This window comes from Artibeus jamaicensis, unplaced genomic scaffold (assembly GCF_021234435.1).
Source record: "Artibeus jamaicensis isolate MK-2021 breed Jamaican fruit bat unplaced genomic scaffold, CSHL_Jam_final scaffold_916, whole genome shotgun sequence".
Lineage (NCBI taxonomy): Eukaryota > Metazoa > Chordata > Mammalia > Chiroptera > Phyllostomidae > Artibeus > Artibeus jamaicensis.
Window position 1 is genome coordinate 35,020,176 of NW_026522059.1, and position 18,996 is coordinate 35,039,171.

At 39.1% G+C, this 18,996-nt stretch overlaps 1 protein-coding gene across 2 annotated transcripts in view; it reads left to right on the forward strand.

The window, feature by feature from the left end:
* The first annotated feature begins 901 nt into the window (after positions 1-901).
* The window catches only part of EYA1 (EYA transcriptional coactivator and phosphatase 1), a 291,109-nt gene continuing 273,014 nt past the window's right edge, over positions 902-18,996 (forward strand). The window contains exon 1 of one of the 2 annotated variants that reach the window (XM_053660794.1): positions 902-973. The gene's annotated coding sequence lies outside the window, so the exon portion shown is untranslated. The remainder of the gene's footprint in view (positions 974-18,996) is intronic. The other variant, XM_053660795.1, reaches the window with a different exon arrangement.

An 18,996-nucleotide genomic window follows, 5' to 3' on the forward strand; every position in this document is an offset into this window, starting at 1 on the left:
TTCTCTATTCTGCAGTTCTATGGGAGGTGATACAGAGATCATATCTGTTTAAGGAAATTACATGTACATCATTGGAGGCGAGGCATGTAGAATAACTTCTTAATTGCCAAGCCCAAGTTAGTAAACCTGAAAGTCTCTTTTGGAATCCTCACTGGAACTTGAGCATGAAAATTAATTTTGAAAGGAAATGAGCTTGGGCAGCTAGATGGCTATATTCTATTTTGAAAAAAGGCTAAATGCAGAATACATTTCAAAACACAATATCTATTGTCCATGTCTTGAAGTATCCCCAGACCCCATTCTTCATGAACGTGCAGAGTCTCTGATGGTTCAGACTTGATCAGCCGTGAAACTGTGACCCAATGTAAACTTGCTAAGAAACAGCATAATAATATCCTTGCCCTGAGGGTAAAACACTCTACTGGAGGTTTTTCTCTTTTATCCTTGCTCAGACTACAGTCATATTTCTTTGTTAGTATTTCCTCTTTGCATTGTGGTACAATGGACATTGATAGATAGTGTGGAGAAACTGAATTCAAAACAAAACAAAACAAAAAGCTCTTACACTGTTGGCTCAAAAATAACGTGTGTGGAAAGCTCTCTAGCTGGCCTGCCTGTTCTGTTTTTTCCGTGGGCTGCAGCTGCTGACAGCAGACACACTGGGCTATCATTTGGCCACACTTGGCTCATGTAAATGGTGATAAACAGTGAGCCCATAATATTTATTTTAAAGATTCGTGCGGTGAAGATAAGCATTCTTGACTTGTGTATGCATCCTAGTAAAGGGAAATCTGCAGATGGAAAAAGATCAACTCTTAATTTCATGCCACGCAATTAATACGGCTCCTTGGTGCTCTCTTCCCCACAGGTGCAGGGGTGTCGGAACCCTTTGAAGAAGTGTGTAGCTAATAGCCCATCTATAATTCAGAAGAAGTCTTCAATGGAAGACCCCCGAGGGATAAATGGACCGTCTGTAAGTAAATAGAATGTCAGTCTTAAGGAAAGACTTATTACTTTTAAAATCGTAATGACTATTTTTGTTGTAACCTGAGTGTCTAGAAATTCCTCAAAAGCTCTGTACTAATTTTTAATGATTTTAAGTTATGAATTAAGTAGTACTTTATTTCCTCAGTCAAACCTACTTGATATCTTTCTTAGAGGTTTCAGTTATCAACAATGGAGTTCTAGAAGGAAAAGCCAACATTTAGTATTACTTAATTACACCAAAAAGCATAATGTAATTTTAAGGCTTGCATTTTTCTTTGCCTTAGGGAAAACATATATTTGTCTCATAAAACTTGAAATTAATATCTAAGTTCGGATAGTTTTATGTGTGTTTGTTTTATAATACACATGTGTGCATGTGTATGTATCTTTCAAATCTGTGTTTAGTGTGGTAGTTTCACAGTTTGATGAACTCTAGAATTGACTTCAAATTAAGGAGAACCCTAGGTCTCTGAAGTTTTCTGTTGTTGGTTTATCTCATAAGCAGAAGAGAAAGGGTTCAGGAATTTTCCTCAGGTTCTTACCATGAAAAAAGAGTTTCCTTTACCTCGTAAACAAATATTCCCAATCAGAGGTAATTTTACAAATAACCTTTGTGTTATTTAGAACTCAAGTCAGCCCATGGATGTGAATTTTAGAAAAGCACCTTTCAGTAAGTGAAAGCTGCTCCCTTGGGAAATTTCTGTACAATATTTGGGGGAGCATGTGCAACTTCGCCTTTTGAGTTCTCTGATCAATTGTGATGCTCTTAGACCTGTGGTTTCATAGCTCAGCTGTGTTCACAATAGAATTATTACAGTCCCAAAGTGTGATCTTTAGTGATGCTGTTGTGGTTCCTGTAAATGCATGTCTTACAAGACCTACTGGTGTTATACAATGAGCGGGAACTGCTAATGGATAAGGATTTTAATAACGAAGGGTCAAGTGCTATCAAAGTACTTTGCAGTCATACTGGATGCAATTACAGAGAGTATTTTATGGCTCTCCTCAGTCATCTTTGTGAGATGATTCACGCAAACACTTCCAGATTGTTCTGTACAGCATAGCTTTTATCCTGACCAGGAAAAGCACCCTTAACTTAACCTATTTAATTTGTTTGTTTGTTCTTTTAAGTTTCTGTTAAGGCCTGGGGTATTTAATTTTATTATCATGTTAAAAATACTTTTGTAGTGCATATAAAATAAATGAAAAATAAACTCACTGATGACTACTCCTGACTGCCCCCTTTTATGTAACTCTGGTACTTAGACTGACACAGGTTGGTGTGCTGGAGAGTCCCTAGCACATTTAACAGAATCTGTAAATAAAGGTTGCTGATAGTATTTCCTTTTATATTTTATGTTATGCAAATTCTAATTTAAGAAGTAAGGCATTAACTAAAATTTGAGAATGAAATGCACCAATAGGTGAAGAATATAATGATTAATTTCTTTTTGCTTATTGTAACAAAAAGATGTGTTTGGTGGGCAATTTCATTACATACGGTTTTGAGGTTTTGTTTTGTTACGTAAAGAGGGGAGCGGTTCTCTTCTTGAAAGAGATCTATCTGGCTGTCTCAGAAGTACAGGACGAGGGAGGGCTGTTTCTCAAGGGCGAACACTGGGGCATTGGAGCAGTTTCCTGGCGATTTGGCTGGCCCCGCCTGCTGACCACAGAGGCGTGCAGAGCCGCGTGCGCAGAGCCTCGGGTGGGCTCCTGAGGTTCCCGGGCTCAGGGTCTCAGGTTTCCTCCTTTTCTTAGGATGTTGGGGAAACAGGTTCAAGGTGGGAAGAGGACCTAGAACATAGAAGAAAACATTAAGATAATTAGGAAAATGAAGGCTCGAAAGGAGACCTGGAACAGTACCAGAAGTACTTGTATTTCCAGACATGAACTGAACTTCTCCTTGTTCTTCATGTTCATCTTTCAAAGCTTTTTTTTTTCCTTTCCACATGACAGGAGACACCTTGGAGTCCCACAGGGCACCTCAAAACTTTTTCTTAAAAAAAAGTCCCCACCATATTCAAAATGAACACAAGAGTGTTTGGTACCCCGTCCTCATTTTGTCTTACTCACCCCCATCTCTCCTCACCATCACTGGAAGACTACATTTTTTTCACAATATTTTTTAGATAAAATTCACATACCTTGGAAGGTACTCTTCTTAACTGTATCATTTTGACAATATCTATCACAATTAGAATTTCCATCTCCCCAGCAAGTTCCCAGGTCCCTTCTTACTTAGTACCTCTCCAATCCCCCTCCCTGACCCCAGAGACAAGCACTGTTCCAGCGGTTTTTACCTTTGATCAGTTTTGTCTGTTCCAAAAGCTCCAATAAACTGAATCCCCAGACAATGTGTTCTCTTTTGTTTCTGCCTTTGCAGGTAGCGTTATGTCTGTGTGACCTGTCTTTAGTGTTACATGCACATTCATTGTTCATTTTTATTGGTGAATAGTATTGCACCACATACATTCTTTTAAAATTATATTAAATATTTCCTAAGCACTTGTCTGGGAACCTCAATTTCTGCATATGTAAGATGAGGAGCTTGAAAGGCAATAAACCTGATGCTGTTTTGTTTTTTATAATATTTTATTTATTTATTTTTAGGGAGAAGGGAAGGGAAGGAGAAAGCAAGGGAGAGAAACATCAATGTGTGGTTGCCACTCACATGGCCCCCACTGGGGACCTGGCCCACAACCAGGGCATGTGCCCTGACTGGGAATCAAACCAGCGACCCTTCCGTTCACAGTCTACGCAATCCACTGAGCTACACTAGCCAGGGTCTAGTGCTGTTTTATCATTTTACTTTCCTCCATTCTACCTCACAGAGCATATTCCCAATACGAGTAGGACCTTTAGTTTCCTCATAAGTGACAGTATTTTTTTTTAAAAAGCAACTCTTTGAAAGGTATTGCATACAAAGCCAGTTTGTAAATCATCTCTGTGTTGTTCTACATGTACAGTTATCGGTATAGTATTATGAATCTCTGTTGCCTTTGTGAACAATGAGTCTTTCTCAACTTTACATGGTTCTTTCTTTACTCCATACATAGAAGTGTATGGGGTGGGACCAGAGAGGAGTCAGTGGAGCCTCCTCGTTTCTCCCTGTTTAGGCCACAACAGCTGGATGCCCAGAGGGTCTCGTATGGGAGAGGCCGAGACGAGCTCCCTGGGCATTTCAGTGCCTAGAGAGGGGGCAGAGTGTGGGAATCCCTTGAACAAGGTGTGTTCACTCTTAATCTTGATGGAATCATGCTTTGTGTCATTCAAAGTTGAAACTTTTGAGGTGGTTCATGACACATGTGGGAGGAAAAAGATTGATTATTTGACTATTACAAGGTACAGTATTCTGTCATGTAGCCTGTATGTATCTATCATGTGACAAAGGACCATGGGCCGAGGCGAAGTAGTTGCTCATTTTGATCCTGAGTAGACACAGCACTGGGTGAGGGTGAGAAATCAGAAGTCCCACCTTTTTAATTCTGGAATGCTGCTTGTGTGTTTTCCACCTCTAGGAAGAAATAGCTTGTGATTTTGTAGGTTTTTTTCCATTCCTCAATTCACCTCATGAGGACAAAAGGAGATGAGGACATTTATGGGGCTTTACAGCATTTCTGTCATAATTCTGGCCACTCCTCTGTCTCCTCTTGAGCAGTTTCCCTTTGAGGGGCTTACACCTCTCTCAGCAGGGCCCTGGCTGGCTCTCTCCGACGTAAACGACTTCGAAACGCAAACATCAGACAAGATATGGCTGCACCTTTCTATTCCTTTAGCTTCTGCGGATTTCTAGAAGGAAATCATGTCAGGATAAGAAAAGTATCTACTATCTTCTTAAAAGAAAGTGAATTAAAAACTAAATCACTATATTTTTCCCTAAGGCTATGAAGCTTGCAGTTAAATACCCACCATGTAAAAAAACTGAATCTTGTGTCTGAATTGGATAGGCAGTCTGGTTTCTTAAAAACTGCATTTTAGATTCAGAGTCAGAAGACCTAATTTTAACTTTGCTAATTAAATGACCTGGGGCAGATTTCTAAGCATTGGTCTCCTTTATTATAACACAGAGAAAATGCTATTTACCTTTTCTTATTTAAAATTACAATTTTGTGGGTCAAGTGGAATCATCTATTTTAAAGTTCTTTGAATACCGAAAAGTACAATGTAACTTTAATGGACTTGTGGTCATAAATAAAAAATTACCTGGTCTATAATAAAAATTTTAGAATGCAGCCATTATACCTGTGCTAGGTGTTACACGCACCGACATGACTTATGTTTAGTCATGACGTTGTCAGCTGTGGGGGAAGATCAGGTTTTCTGAGACTCTGACCCACAGGAGGCAAACACAAGGCCCTCGAGCCAAATCAGCCCTCACCTTCTTTTATCCTGCCCGGCAGCTTGTTTCTACCCAGTGGCGGTGCTGAGCTCCTTGCCCCTAGTTAAGGAGTAGTTACACTTACACAGTCCTAAAATTATACTGGGCCCTTTGAAGGCAACTGCAAGGCTGATGGGGCCCCTGGTGAAAATGAGGTTGACACCCCTGCTCTAAAAGGAGCACGCAAGTGTAAGTGGTAGTTAATTTGCCTTCATTACAAAAATTTTAGGCGTGGGTATTTGAGCATTTTTTAGAGTCATTATGTTTAGAGCCCCATCACATTCTTAAAACTGCCTCTTGCATCTCCTTTAAATTACGGTAAATTTGAGATGCTAATGGTGACTTTTGCTGAGATGCTGGCTTTTGCAAGAAAACCATTAAATGAAATACGTGTGTTTCTTATTTCTATACTTGGAGATTCTAAAAGTAAAAAGAGACTTTTAACCAAAATGGAAGAATTAAATATTTATTTCATTAATAGAGAGAAGCACACTGTTTAGCAGAAGATACTAAAATTAGTTATACAAGTTTGAGATATATATACGTGTATGTGTGTGTGTATATATATATATTCATATTAACTGGGAAATTATAAATTAAATCAGGATTTAATTTTTTTCAGCTTTATCATGAGTGAGATGTTCTATATAAATGATATTTTTAGATAACTTAAATTTAAAAGTATAGAATCCAGTGGTTTATTTGTTTTCCTTCCTTCTTTCCTCCCTCCCTCCCTCCCTCCCTCCCTCCCTTCCTCCCTCCCTCCCTCCCTCCCTCCCTCCCTCCCTTCCTTCCTTCCTTCCTTCCTTCCTTCCTTCCTTCCTTCCTTCCTTCCTTCCTTCCTTCCTTCCTTCCTTCCAAAGCAGAAGCATCTTGTTGGAAGCCTGTGTTAGTTTCTTCAGGCTGCTTGAACAATATTCCATAAACTGGGGAGAAACCTGCAGGGCAACCCTCCCTTGCTTCTTAGCTTCCGGGGGTCTGGGAATAGCCCCTGCCACCCCAGGGCTAAAAGCCCCAGCACTTCCATCTCCACCGATCTTGTCACATGACCTTCTCCAGTCTATGTCTGCCTCTTCTCCTCTTTTTATAAGGGCACTAGTTATTTTGGATTAGGGTACAACCTGGAGACCTCATCTTTTTTTTCTCATTTTTTTATTTAGTTATTTTTTAAGTAACGTTTTTTGTCTATTTCTCCCATCCAAGCCCCCCCCCCGTCCCGAGCTCCCCACCTCCCCCCATCCCCCCACCCCTCGTCCCTGCGTCCCTCACATTTGTTCCCCCAAATCCCTCCCCCCTTCCCCCTTAAATTTCCTTCCCTTTCCCCTCTGGTCACTGTCCCCTTGTTCTCTATTTCAGTGTCTTTGTTTTTATTATGCTTGCTTGTTTATTTTGTTGTTTAGCTTCCTGTTAAAGGTGAGATCATATGGTATTTGTCTTTCAGCACCTGGCCTATTTCACTCAGCATAATGCTTTCCAGTTCCATCCATGTTGTTGCAAAGGGTAGTAGCTCCTTCTTTCTTTCTGCTGCATAGAATTCCATTGTGTATATGGACCACAATTTTTGGATCCATTCATTTACTGACGGGCACCTAGGTTGTTTCCAACTCTTGGCTATTGTAAATTGTGCTGCTATGAACATTGTGGTGTATAGGTTCTTTGAAATTGATGTTTTAGGATTCTTGGGATATAATCCTAGCAGTGGAATTGCTGGGTCAAAAGGCAGGTCAATTTTTATTTTTCTGAGAAAATTCCATACTGTTTTCCATAATGGTTGTACCAGTCTGCAATCCCACCAACAGTGAACTAGGGATCCCTTTTCCCCACACCCTCTCCAACATTTGTTGTTTGTTGCTTTGTTTATGATAGCCATCCTGACCGGTGTAAAGTGGTATCTCATTGTGGTTTTAATTTGCATCTCTCGGATAGCTAACGATATTGAGCATTTCTTCATGTGTCTCTGAACATTCTGTATGTCCTCCTAGGAGAAGTGTAGAGACCTCATCTTGATTACATTTGCAAACACTGTTTCCAAATAAGGTCATATTCAGATCCTGGGAATTCAGACTTCAACATATTTCTTGGGGAGAGGGATACAGTTCAACCCATAATAAAGCCTAATAAAAATGAAGGCCTAAAACCTTATCTATTCACCTACCCATCCCATTTCCCTTGAATAATTTTAGTTCATTTGGTTGGAAGTACTGGGACTCACCATGAGCTGACTTAAGCAAGCAAGAGGCGAGTCTTAAGAAAAAAACAATATACAGGGAATTCAGGCAGTTTTCTTTCCATATTTCTCTATAATGTTTTTAGCCCTCTTTTTGATTGCAGACTGGCTTTTCTGCACCCCCTGGCATAGTGCTGGCTGCTGACTGTGGCTGACGTGTTACCGAGCTATCAACCATGCAGAAGGAAGGACTGGGACAGGTCGTGGTTGGGGCAGGACTCTGGGGCTGGTGGAACAGGGAACCACAGAAACAAGGCAGTTCCCAGAGGAGGGGCTGGGCAGACCACCCAACAGGTGCCTTCTTGGGCCCTTTGAAAAAACCCAGGCTGTGCTAATAGAGGCAGCAATTTGAAAGAACAGCTCTGGTCTTGCCTCTCTGTCTTACAGATGTACCTCTCTGTCTTAGCCCTTGATGTACCATCACCTGCATTCTAATCATTTTCACGGAAATATCTAACAGTGAATATATATACTTATTTCCTGATGACTTAAGGTCCTTGTTTAACTACAGGTTATAAACTGTATCCCTAATATACTGTTTTTCTTCTCTCCCCTGACTTGTCTGAGAGCAGGGGTTGCTTTGCATTTTCAGGACTAGGCAGTAAAGCCTAATGATGGAGCCAAACTGCTTGTGATGGGTACATAGCAAATAGATACTAACTTGAAAAAGGAAAGACAGGTGGGTGCAGTGAAGAAAGCCCCAGCATGGAAGCAGAAATGAGGTTGTGAGTCACAGCTTATTAATTATGGGAAGCTGGGAAGCTTATGTCAAAATCTGAACCTCAATATTGCTTTTATAAATAGAAATAATATCTATATTATAGGTCTCTATAATGAAGGAATCAGATATGACCTGCCGAAGTAGACTTTGTAGACTGCAAAGCAGTTTATGCAGCCACTGGCGCCCAGCCGGTGGGGCATCCTTTCAGACAAGGCAGTACATTGAGAGTCAGATGTATGTGCTTCAGTCTCTGCTCAGCACCTGCTCTTCACCTCGACCTTTCTCAGCCTCAGTTCTTCCTCACTTGGAAGGTAGGGATGCTAATACCTTCCTTGCATGATTGTGTGATTAAAAATAACATATGAAAGACATCTGGTGAATAAGAGTCGTTTCTGGAGCCTGACGCCTCAGGCCGAGATGTGAGCTGTGTGAGGTGTGAACGGCGACACCCACTTGCAGGCAGCTGGCACTTCTGCACGCCTCCCTTGGGCCATCTTCCTCATCTGTAACCAGATGATGCTAATAACTTACATCACAGGGTTGGTGTGAAGAAGTTATACAAGTGGGAGGACTTTGAATGGTGCCTGACACATAGTTGAGTGCTGTCTTAAGCATTTGCTATTGTTACTAACATCAAAGGTGCCAGGCACGCATACAGCAAGTGCTTAAAAAGAAACACCGTTGTTACTTAAAATTGCTGAGACCAGGGCAATGAGGTACTGTCTCTCATTGTAGTTGTAGTGGGCACAGTCACAGGGTCAATATGAGATTATGACTGGGGCTCTCAGCCCACGATGGAAGGAATGGGGCAAAGTCTGCCTTTGAACAGGCAGGGCTGTTTGGGCACGCTGAGAAGTCGGAGTGTGATCGAGGATTTGGAGGAGACTGGCTGTCAAAGTTCAAATTGGGCATCAGTTGAATTAGTGGCTAGGTATTTTGGGTAAAGAATAAAACCTAGACAGGAAAATTGTTCCAGAGCCAGGACAGTGACTCGTTTATATTTCCAGGGCCCAACGCCATGTCAAGCCCTTTATACACACTCCTTAAGTGTTTGTTTATCAGAGCTGGCCGGAGTCTTATGTCCTGGTACAGCTCACTCGGGCCACAGGCGCTGAACACATGGAGTGTGACAAGGATGGAAATCGCTTGTGGCAGATGCTAGAAAGAAAGGAAAGAGGGTCTTTAACCATTCAGACTCGCTGGCTGTGGCCTGCCTCTGCTCTGGCACTCCTAATGTGCTGGGGTCTGAGAGCTCAAATCACGGTGGGCGTCAGGACCGGAGATACATGACCCATAGCAGTGATGGAACGTGGATCTCTATCTGAGGAAAACGCTCAGACTTCGGAATTTTTTGTTTTGTTTTGATATTCGCAGGTAAGAAAGACAACTTAAATACTTGAAAAAAAAAAACTTTCCTGGTTTACAATTCTGTTGGGAATGATGGTAATTGCCAGAAGTATGAGCTAGAATAAGAGAGGCACTTCAATATAGTGATAATATAATAAACATTTTCTGTAAAGAAACAGGTGGTAAGTATTTTAGGCTTTCTCCCTAGAAGATTCTATGACACATCTCAAGTCCTCAGTTGTGGCGTGGAAGCTGCGGTAGAGCAGACCCACAGGAAGATGTAGGTGCGCTGTAGGTAGACCGCCACCGGATCTCTCCTCCCCTTGGGGGTTCGACAGCCGCACTGCTCTCACGCCGCCCCTTCAAGCTTCCTCCTTTCGCTCCCATTGGTCCAGTTCTGTCATCTTCGATTTGACTTATTTCCTCCCTCTGCGCCTCATTTTTTTCTTTTGTAAAATGAAGAACTAAGATCTCTTTTAGTTCTCACAAAACATGATTCCGTTAGTGTCCATATTGTACTAGATAATCAAAGTTAATAAAGGGTATACACCACAAAATACATATGTGTGTGGGTCCCCAGGGGATGGGCAGGAGGACCCGTCATGGAAGCCGAGCATCGGTGGGAACCCGCCAAGCAGGCAGTCTGGCGATCCATTCCCACGGTTCCAGGACCGAATTTGGACCCAGTATGATGCCTCTCTACCTTTCCAAGGTCTCCTGGCCTCTCTCTCTGGCAACCTTCTTCATCCCTCAGCCAATGGATATTACTGTTTGCAGAGCTCATAGTATGGCTTTATATTGGCTCCATGATGAAGGTCTTTGATGCCCACATTTCTGTTCATGTACAATTTTATTTATATAAACATTCCTGTGATTCATTTTAAAAGGTGCTTGAAATATGAATAAAGATCATGTCTACATTTCGTATACCATTCCAGAATGTGCTGTGATTTCAAAGCATGTTCTTCAATAGTCCTTGCTGTAAGAGCTGGGATCCCTTGATGCTGTCTCCTCCCTTTGGGTGTGGTCTGGGCTTAGTGACTCACTCACTTCTAATGAGCAGAAAAAAGAGCAGAAATGGTGGGATGGCCCTGCGGACACTAGGTCCTAAAAGCTGGTGTGAATCAGTCACTCTGGGGGATGCAGGCTGCCTTGTTTCGAGGACGCTCAGGCAGCCTTGTGCAGAGGCCCCTGGGACCAGGAACGGAACTTTGAAAGCCGGACTTCCAACCCCAGTCCCACTGTCAGAGGCTGCTGCAGACAGCCGAGGGGCCTTCTCATGAGAGCCCCTAATACCTAATAGCACCTAAGTCAACTGCAACCAGATTTCTAACCCTAAAAAAATTCTGTGAGATGATACATGTGTGCTATTTGAAGATGCTAAGTTTGGGGTAATTTGTGACATAGTATTAGATAACTAATACAGTTATCCTGTTGATTTTTTTTGCATTAAAATTATTTTTACTTAGTATTTTGAACAGAAGAAGTGGAGCTTGATAATTAATGTAACCGATTATATAAATGGATATTCCGTATCTTACAGAAACAGGGATGTCCAATCTTTCGGCATCTTTGCACCACACCGGGAGAAGTGTTGTCTTGGGCCACACATTAAACACATTGTGATATATATTCATGAAAGAATCTCATAATCTTAAAAGTAATTTTACCATTTTGTGTTGGGCCCCATGCACAGCCACCCTGGGCCGCAGATTGGACACCCCTGTTTAATATAACTATATAACATGTAATTATATCAATATAGGTTATATAATTCATTTTTCTACCACCTTTCATATAGTCAGTCACTGGGGCTTTTTCTCTCTTTTGCACATTGAGTACATTCAGGTGTCAATTTATTCATCTTTATCTCCTCTCCCCCTAGCAGATCTCTTTCATCTTCATACAATAAGTGCTTTGAACTGCTAATTAGCATATATTTTATACCATTTTGCATTGTTCACACATATCGACAAATCTGTTTGCCCTCTAGACTGTGAGCTGTTTCAGGGCAGAGAGCATGAGAGGAGAATAACCACCTTCCTCAGACACTCACCCCTCTTTATTTTGCTGAGATGTGAAAAAACATTTTGGTTGAATGAATGAATGAATGAATAATGAATGAATACAACTTTCTGGAGTGGCAGAATTATAAACAGAAAGAAACCTTCACATGTGCTACTTGGGCAGTGATCTCCTCCGTGGCCCCAGGGAGGCATGTGCCTTTGGAAAAAGACTAGCATCACACTCCGAGCTGCTTACCTGTCAGGTTTCGTGAAGGTAGAGTTACGCGGAAAATACTCACCTCTGCAGTGAAACCTCATTAAGAGGACCCCCGTTAATGGAAAATTTCTCATAATTCGAGCAGAGGATAAGGTTTATTTCACAAGTCCTTTTATGAAAATAGGATTACCAAGGAAAATATAGACTAATTTTACGTACGTGAAAGTAGATGGGCAAAATAAGCTGTCAGTCATATACCAAATTTTCATGTGCTTTTCACAAACAAACTGTATTCATTACAGAAGTTTTGCAAACTGCTGTACAAAGTTAAACGAGATCAATTACTGTTTATACATCAAAGGAATTCTTGAAAATTTTTGAAAGGTCCCCCAAATCCAAAATTAACATAGATATGACCAACATTCTAATAATTTTTAAAAGTTTAATTCATGTTATGCTATAAACATATATACTCCTGTGTTGTATGAATAAAACAGTGACTGAGCTTGTGTTCTTATAAGTTGAAGTCAGCAGATACTGTGAGGGTACAGGAGGGAGCATGGGCTTGGGGGGCAGCCAAAGGCTTGTGTTAGAGGCCTGGCTCACCTGCTGCCTGAGTGCGAGCAAATCTCTGATGGTCTCTGAGCTGGTATCCTCATCCTTAACACGGGGATCGTATTTCAGTGCTGCGTGCCTCAGCATCATTGTGAGGACCAAAAGGAGAACATGAATAGCTTTATTAAGCCACATAGCAATACACATACACATTATGTGTTCATCAAAAGTGCACTTAAAAAACAGTGAATGCCCGTGTGTTCTTCCAGGTGCTACTTAAAAAAATAACTTAGTGTCTTTAACCATTTTCCCTCTCTTTTTGTAAGATGTAAAGGACAAAAAAGTCTTTCTTAAACTACTAAATTTATTTTATTTTTTTTATTTTGAAATACGATGTGCATTATGTGGGGGGATGCAGGAGAAAATAAGTACTAGGCTGTACAAATAAAGTGGCAACTGTTTATTCACTTCGACTCATTTTTACTTCAATTATGTGTTAAGCTAAAATTATTTTCAGGGATTCCACAACTTACGGTAATTTATTTTGATGTTTAAAAATTCTCAAAATTTTATTGTATCAAAAATCATTGATACATGATTCCTTTCTTTAATGACAGTGCTGTATTTCTTTCAAAGTATACCCATCTGGGATGTCTTTAACAATAAAACATGCTTTGAGAGTAATCAGACAGTAAACTTAACACCAGTTACAGGGCTGGTATATTTACAAAGATTAAAAGAAGGAGGGGAAATGTGTAAGTTCTGGGATTTAGTTTCTCATTAGCCAAAATAATTGTGAATACATTTGCAATAAAGAAAAAATAATCTGAACTTATGGAAAAAAATGCCATATTATTATCTAAAATGTCATTAAAAAGCTAGGTTACTATCAATTTTTTTAATTCCATATCTAATTTCCATTTACATAAAGAGACAGATTTTCTTAGAATAAGGCAAAATTACCAAAAACACATTTTACTTTACTTTCATTGCTTACCTTAGTGATTTTTTAGTAATTTGTCTATTCAAGTACCCCATCTGGTAACCTGGGTAGCTGTAAAAATGAGTTCAAGAATATTTTGCATTGGGGCATGTGCAATTATGTTCCCTGTGAAATGTTTATAATTGGTTAGCTACGCCTGCATTTAACCACTTGTGTTCTCAAAATAGGAAGCTGTTGGCGGTGAGGTGAAACCCAAGCAACATATAAATGATTTCATCCATAGAGCTGACTTTTATTAAAGTTCATTTGTTAAGAAGTTCACATTAGACATTAAAATTAGTGGTTTGCTCAGGTTCCAAATTATTGGGAAAAAAATCTATCCTCATTATTTACTATGAACTAACAAAACCAAATCTGTATTTTAACACAAGCAACTAACATGTTATCTTTTAAAAAAAACAGTTACCTTTCTGTTCACCCTGGGATAATTATTTAAACACAGTGACTGATTTCAAACAAAATCAACATACCTTATACTTGTATATTTTATTATTTTATTTTATTTTTTCCTAGTAGACTGTTTGTTTAAATGGTGATATTTCTAAATTTTCAATTCAAACTGTGGGTCAGGCTGCCATCTTAAAACAATATAGCCAACAAAAACTTCAAGTGAACACGCGATCTATTTGTGATATTAAATGAGGACTATAATTCACAGAACCATCAGCCATGACAGCGAGAGAAGTAATTGGGCTCCTTCGCACACGTGTGCCATGAGAGTATGTGGTGAACTCCTCATTCCTCGGCACAGTCCTCTGCAGGTTGCCTTAACTTCTTGGGACAAAGGAGATCTCCTGCAATTTTAGCTGAAGTTAGTGGCTTCCGTGTATACTGCTAATAAGAGTTGTATGAATTTTGATATTACCTTGGAAGACCAGGCCCAAAAATCTTATAATGTTCTTACCTACCTTAAAAATTGAGGAAAAAATAGTATATAATTTAAAGGAATTTGTAAATGCAAAAAAAGAAAGTGTATACCCCTATAGCTTAATTAAAATTTTAAGATGAGAAATGTCTTGCTGAAAAATAAAATATATATACTGCATATTAAATTGATTGAGATATTATCAAAGAGTCTTTTAAAGTTATTTCCAAAAAAGTTGTTTTTATTGATAGCTAAATTCTCCAAACATTGTATATTTGTTAAATCAATAACAGTTCTTTAATTTTTAAATTTCGTATATTTATTTTGAGACAGAGGGGAAGGGAGAGAGATAGGGAGAGGAACATCAATGTGTGGTTGCTTCTCATGTACCTCCTACCGAGGACCTGGCCTGCAACCCAGGCATGTGCCCTGACTGGGATTTGAACAGGCAGTCTTTTGGTTCTCAGGCTGGTGCTCAATCCACTGATCCACACCAGCCAGGGCTCAATAACAGTTCTTATACACATAAGTAGTCTTATGGGAAAAGATGAAATGGGCTGACTTTGTTGGGTAGTATCAGCTTTATGTCCTTGGAGATGTTCAGTGCATGTTACAGCTAAGATTTAATAACATTTATTAGGCATTTATCACACTATGTAGCCAGGGATGTTCTAAGTACTTTGCACAGATAGCCTGGGCTCATAGTACTTGGTGATAAGTTGTTGGAGGCTGTACGTGGGAATCCACGGAAGTGGACTACCTCCCGGATCCCGTCCACAGCTGAGATTTAGCGAATCCACATTTATTACCTAGTGCTCATAAAAGAGAGCAGATGGGGCTATCAGGACCAAGGCCATTTTTCCATATTCAAGGAGGCAATATTGATAATGCTTTCTGTGTTCCTTTGGGGTTATTAGCATATCATTTTGAAGAAAACTTTATTTTTTTCAGGAAGGGTCTCATAAAGCACATACAGATTAGAAATACTTCTGCTATTTCTTGCCTTTTTCAAGCCCTCCATGTGCTCCCAAGTATAGTATTAAAGTCCTTTCATCCTTTTTAATATGTTACTTATTGATCTACAATAAAAATAATATAAGCTTTAGAGGTTATAAAAGAACTCAGGGTAAGAATGTTGTTTTTTTAATTTCTTTTATTTTCTCTTTTCTTTATATCAGAAGCTCAGATCAATAGTGACAAATCTGATTTTGCAATCAAATCTAATTTCTTACTGAATGGATAATAAAAAAAAACACTTTGAAAATATGTGCAGCCTTGAAAGGAAAGCCTTGCTTATGAAGTGTTTAGAAAACACAAAGGAATTACCTAACTTTTCTGTGGATTTAGTGAAAAATGGGCATATTTAGATTTTGATGGCTTAAAAAAATGTCAACAGACCCATTTCCCCCAATCTGAAATCTTGTCGAAATAGAGGAATTCTACAATGATCGCTCCAGAAAAATGAATGCTTGCTTTTCCATGTATCCTACTTTTACACATTTCTGTAGGAATTCTAGGGATGAAATCTTCATTTGAACAGTCTTTCATCTAACTTTCATTGTTTCTTCACGTATACAAAGAATCCCTTCTTATTTGTAGTTCTACATTTTTTCAAAATATTAATCTATGAGTATTTTTTAGTTAAATTTAGAATTAACCTCACAAATATGGTCATCTTATTAGCCTTGCTGTCATTTCACGGCACTGTGGGTGATATGAGGACAAATTTAGGATATGACTGAAAGCACCACCATCAGCCATTTTAAATATCTTTTCTCGTTTTTTGTTCAGGCTTTTTTCATCTATTGCTAATTTACTGTATATTTTCTCTTAGATTCAATTCCAAGCAATTACGCTGGCTTAATCTGAGTTTAAAAAATAGTGTTTTTTATAAAGAGGGGACCCAAGTATAGCATGAGAATAGTTAATTTACTATGTCCAGTCCAGAGATAAATATTTTTAAATTAAAAAAAAATTTAGATACATGTTGAAATTCATGGATCTTTGGGAACTGAAATATATTTGCAGCTAACTACAAAGACAGTTAACAGTGATTCCTTATGTAAATTTAAAAAAATTCTTGAAGGTACTATATTTTAGTATACATATATACATATACATACATATGTATATATATATACATATATACATATATACATATATATATATATATATGTCTAAAAACATGTTCCCATCTTCAGCCTTTATTTCTAATCTTCATCCCCTCGGTTAGAATTAGCCCAGCCTCACTAGGAGTTAGATTCCGCTCACTCAAGCAGAACTGTGCCTGGGGGTGTGGAGGGGGAGAGGAAGTTCTTCATCTCTTTCTCAAAGGTGTGGTTCTGTTTACTTTGGAAAGAAAAGATACAAGTATCTCCTAAAGTGGATTAGACATGGCGAGACAAGAAGATACATTTGCACTCTAAACTCTCAAGCAGCTGTGAGAATGCTGTACGTGTGAAATTTCTTACCTTCTTAAAAATCTTGATAGAGTTGTAGCTAAGCTCTTAACAGTCAAAAACAAACTGCCAATGAAGTTTATTTTCTTTTTTGCTGAGTTTTCTGGACCATTGTTCCGCTTGAGGGGCCCTGTTTGTTAGTTTTGGCCGGGGGACCGCTCTTCCTTCAGGATAAGCTCTCCTTCGGCACTTGCACACCTCGGACTCAGGGCGGCCTAACAGTTTATTCACAGGCCCTGCTGAAGCATAATTCAACTGCGGGACTTCCTGTCTCAAAGGAGGGGGTGCCGGCAAGGGGGGCTGTGTCTCTCATGTGGATGTCGTGGAAAACTAGGACCTTTTTGTGTGTTCTCATGAAAGGTTCCTGCTAGAAGTTTTATTTTGAAGCTGGCTTGCGGCCTTTTTTGCTGTGACTTGGACACTGATCTGATTTTCTGCTTTTATAGCCCCTTTAAAAAAATTAAAATATTTAATTCAACATTAACAGTGCTTACAAGCTACATAGCAGAATAAAATCGCATTATAAACATTGTAGTATTAGATTTTATCACCATTTATTTCTTCTAGCCTGCCCAGGGATTTCTTCATGTTCGGTAGAACTAATTTGCAGTCAGACATTGAGGTCTTCTAGAAGGCCAGCAGGCTCCAGAAATTAATTTATCCAAATAACTGATCCCTCCTAGGCCAACCATAGAGGGATACCAAAACGGCCTGAGAAGGCAGAGTGTCCTTTTGAAGTCTGGAATGTTTTGACTGACTTGAAACAGGCGGCTGGAATGAAAGGATAATTTTCAGTGACCCAGGGGAATTTTTTTTTTTTTTGCCATTTTCAAATATTAGGTAAAACAAAGAGAAATTGCTTGCTCTAATTTAGAAAGACTTAGCAATCAGGAAGGCAAGCAGACTGAGAATAAAGTTCTAGCGTATAGAGCAGAAGCTTATTTACTAGCCCTGGATGATTGGCAAAATCAAAATTCCTATACCATTAGAAAAATCTTAGAGGGGATCTATTTTAGTCAACATATCTGTATTTGCACCCCCTACACCTGAGTCATTTTCTTAGTATTTTTTCCAAAGAGAAAGTTAATTGCTATGATTTATTGTCACCTAAAAACATTGCTACGTTTTAATCTTAATGTTATTAAACAAACAGGAGGTTGCAATTTAAAGTAGCTTACTCTACTAAATTAGTTTACTAGAAACACTGAGTTGCTATTTCATATTTGTCTGATTTTTAAGAAGATAAATAGATTCGGGAGTCATTAGACCTCTAATATAGACTGTTACACAAGCTATAACACAGGACTTTCTGATGCTTTTTGACTCCAAGTCAGAGTAGTTGGTCAAAGTCATTCTGAATAGATTCATTCTTTATACTGTACATTGATATTCACTGTCACAGAAAAAAATACCCTTTCTGTTTTTAGCAAAGAAAATGAATTAAAAGTAGAAATTGGTAACCACACAATTTGTTCATTACGATACAAATAGGAAATGCTTCTTCTTACATAATATATTCAATGTCACCTATCATGCAGTTGTGCACTTATATAGTGTGCTTAAGAAAAAAGTACGAAATAATACAGTTCAACAGTTCTGTCTAGTAGTAGGTGCCAACTGATTATGAACATAGGCTTTATTTTACAGTTTTGGAGAATCATAATTTATGTACTGATGAGACCACAAGCATGCCAAACCCATTATTGGCAATTGTCATTCTTTAACTGGTGAAGTATGTCCTAATTTAATTTAAATAAAACAAGACTGTAATTTTACTTACTTTAGTTTGTTGTCGAGTTGGCTTGCTCATATTGAATTGGGTCGATTGCTACTCTACCTTCTCATTGCTGAAGGATCAAACCTCATTTCTCTAGGAGTCATCTTTAATTTTTGGACCAGTTTTCCATTTGATTGGCTGTTCTTCCAAAACCAAAGTACCTGGTAAATATAAGAAAAAGCTCTCAAGACAGTATTTTTGTCTTGGGAGGTAACATTCGAGTTATTCCTAGGTGTTAGAGAGAGAGAATAGCATTGTCCCTTCACCTTTTCATCCTCTTCAAGTTCTTTAACTTAGTAAAAGTCTGAGTCAAAAATAGCTCTTTGATCAGTTGAGGGGAATAGACTTTGGAAGAGAAGAAAATACAGAGGGTTAAGTGTCAGCTGACGGGGGCCAGCAGTGTTGACGAATTTGGAAGGGAAGTTGAGTTAAGCTATCTTTGGTAATAAGAAGT